Source organism: Arachis stenosperma, chromosome 3, assembly GCF_014773155.1.
Source record: "Arachis stenosperma cultivar V10309 chromosome 3, arast.V10309.gnm1.PFL2, whole genome shotgun sequence".
Lineage (NCBI taxonomy): Eukaryota > Viridiplantae > Streptophyta > Magnoliopsida > Fabales > Fabaceae > Arachis > Arachis stenosperma.
The window spans coordinates 91,420,747-91,423,738 of record NC_080379.1 but is presented as its reverse complement, the minus strand read 5'-3'; the positions used below and the strand labels follow the sequence as shown (position 1 = coordinate 91,423,738).

Genomic DNA, 2,992 nt, shown 5'->3' with positions numbered 1-2,992 from the left:
CATGAAGAATTATAGGTTTTTCCATAGGGTTCTCCTAGGTAATTCACCTCTTCCATTGAAGGGTTCTCAGGATCATAAGCTTCTTCTTCAGATGAAGCATCCTTAGTACTGCTTGGTGGATTTTGCATTCCAGACAGACTTTGAGAAATCAAATTGACTTGTTGAGTCAATATCTTGTTCTGAGCCAGAATGGCATTCAGAGTATCAATCTCAAGAACTCCTTTCTTCTGATTTGTCCCATTGTTCACAGGATTCCTTTCAGAAGTGTACATGAATTGGTTATTTGCAACCATTTCAATTAGTTCTTGAGCTTCTGTAGGCGTCTTCTTCAGATGAAGAGATCCTCCAGCAGAGCTATCCAAAGACATCTTGGATAGTTCAGAGAGACCATCATAGAAAATACCTATGATGCTCTATTCAGAAAGCATATCAGATGGACACTTTCTGATCAATTGTTTGTATCTTTCCCAAGCTTCGTAGAGGGATTCTCCATCCTTCTGTCTGAAGGTTTGGACTTCCACTCTAAGCTTACTCAATTTTTGAGGTGGAAAGAACTTTGCCAAGAAGGCATTAACTAGCTTTTCCCATGAGTCCAGGCTTTCTTTAGGTTGTGAGTCCAACCATGTCCTAGCTCTGTCTCTTACAGCAAAAGGGAATAGCATAAGTCTGTAGACCTCAGGGTCAACCCCATTAGTCTTGACAGTGTCACAGATTTGCAAGAATTCAGCTAAGAACTGATGAGGATCTTCCAATGGAAGTCCATGGAACTTGCAATTCTGTTGCATTAGAGAAACTAATTGAGGCTTAAGCTCAAAGTTGTTTGCTTCAATGGCAGGGATAGAGATGCTTCTCCCATAGAAGTCGGGAGTAGGTGCAGTAAAGTCACCCAGCACCTTCCTTGCATTGTTTGCATTGTTGTTGTTTTCGGCTGCCATGTCTTCTTCTTTGAAGATTTCTGTGAGGTCCTCTACAGAGAGTTGTGCCTTAGCTTCTCTTAGCTTTCGCTTCAAGGTCCTTTCAGGTTCAGGGTCAGCTTCAACAAGAATGCTTTTGTCTTTGTTCCTGCTCATATGAAAGAGAAGAGAACAAGAAAATGTGGAATCCTCTATGTCACAGTATAGAGATTCCTTGAGGTGTCAGAGAAGAAGAAAATTAGAAGGAAGAGGTAGAAAAATTCGAACTTAATCAGATAGAGTTCGAATTGTGCATTGAGAAGTAGTGGTACTCCATAAATAGAAGGATGTGAGAAGAGGGGAAGAGATTTTTCGAAAATTAATTAAAAAGATTTAAAAACATTTTGAAAAACTTTAATTTGATTTTCGAAAATCAGGAGTGGGAAAGAAATCAAGTAATTTTTTGAAAAAGATTTTGAAATTAGAATTTAAAAAGATATGATTAAAATCTGTTTTGAAAAAGATGTGATTAAAAAGATATGATTAAAAAGTTATGGTTTTAAAAAGATATGAATGAAAAGATATGATTTGAAAATAATTTAAAAAAAAAAGATTTGATTTTAAAAATTAATGACTTGCCTAATGGTGCGCGAAATTGTGATCACTACACAACTTTGCACAACTAACCAGCAAGTGCACTGGGTCGTCCAAGTAATAAACCTTACGCGAGTAAGGGTCGATCCCACGGAGATTGTTGGTATGAAGCAAGCTATGGTCACCTTGTAAATCTTAGTCAGGCAGACTCAAATGGGTATAGATGATGAATAAAACATAAAGATAAAGATAGAGATACTTATGTATATCATTGGTGAGAGCTTCAGATAAGCGTATGAAGATGCTATCCCTTCCGTCTCTCTGCTTTCCTACTGTCTTCATCCAATCCTTCTTACTCCTTTCCATGGCAAGCTGTATGTAGGGTTTCACCGTTGTCAGTGGCTACCTCCCATCCTCTCATTGGAAATGTTCAACGCACCCTGTCACGGCACGGCTATCCATCTGTCGGTTCTCAATCAGGCCGGAATAGAATCCAGTGATTCTTTTGCGTCTGTCACTAACGCCCCGCCCTCAGGAGTTTGAAGCACGTCACAGTCATTCAATCATTGCATCCTACTCAGAATACCACAGACAAGGTTTAGACCTTCCGGATTCTCTTGAATGCCGCCATCAGTTCTAGCTTATACCACGAAGATTCCGGTTAAAGAACCCAAGAGATAAACATTAGAGCCTTGTTTGCTTGTAGAACAAGAGTGGTTGTCAGTCAACAAAAGATTCCAAAGATCAGATGATTCCAAAGATCAGATGCCTCAAATACAATAGTAAAGGTCCTATATATAGAAAACTAGTAGCCTAGGGTACAGAGATGAGTAAATAAAAATCCACTTCCGGGCCACATGGTGTGTGCTTGGCTGAGCAATGAAGCATTTTTGTGTAGAGACTCTCTTGGAGTTAAACGCTAGCTTTTATGCCAGTTTGGGCGTTTAACTCCCATTTAGGTGCCAGTTCCGGCGTTTAACGCTGGGAAATCTGAAGGTGACTTTGAACGCCGGTTTGGGCCATCAAATCTTGAGCAAAGTATGGACTATTATATATTGCTGGAAAGCCCAGGATGTCTAATTTCCAACGCCGTTAAGAGCGCGCCAATTGGGCTTCTATAACTCCAGAAAATCCACTTCGAGTGCAGGGAGGTTAGAATCCAACAGCATCTGCAGTCCTTTTCAGTCTCTGGATCAGATTTTTGCTCAGGTCCCTCAATTTCAGCCAGAAAATACCTGAAATCATAGAAAAATACAAAAACTCAAAGTAAAGTCCAGAAAAGTGAATTTTAACTAAAAACTAATAAAAATGTACTAAAAACTCAACTCAAACTACTAAAAACATACTAAAAACAATGCCAAAAAGCGTACAAATTATCCGCTCATCACCTAACAAGAAAAGATATGATTCAAACATTAAACCTTTCTCAACAGAAAAGGCAGCATACTTGAATTGTTCAATCAAATCATTAATTGTTAGCAAGTATCTTTGAAAAAGGAAAGAAA

The 2,992-nt window shown here is 38.9% G+C and overlaps 1 non-coding gene across 1 annotated transcript; it reads left to right on the top strand.

The window, feature by feature from the left end:
• Positions 1 to 422: 422 nt before the first annotated feature.
• On the top strand, positions 423 to 530 carry LOC130972271 (small nucleolar RNA R71). The gene has a single exon (XR_009083461.1). It is a non-coding gene; the product is annotated as a small nucleolar RNA R71 (small nucleolar RNA).
• The last annotated feature ends 2,462 nt before the right edge of the window (positions 531 to 2,992 follow it).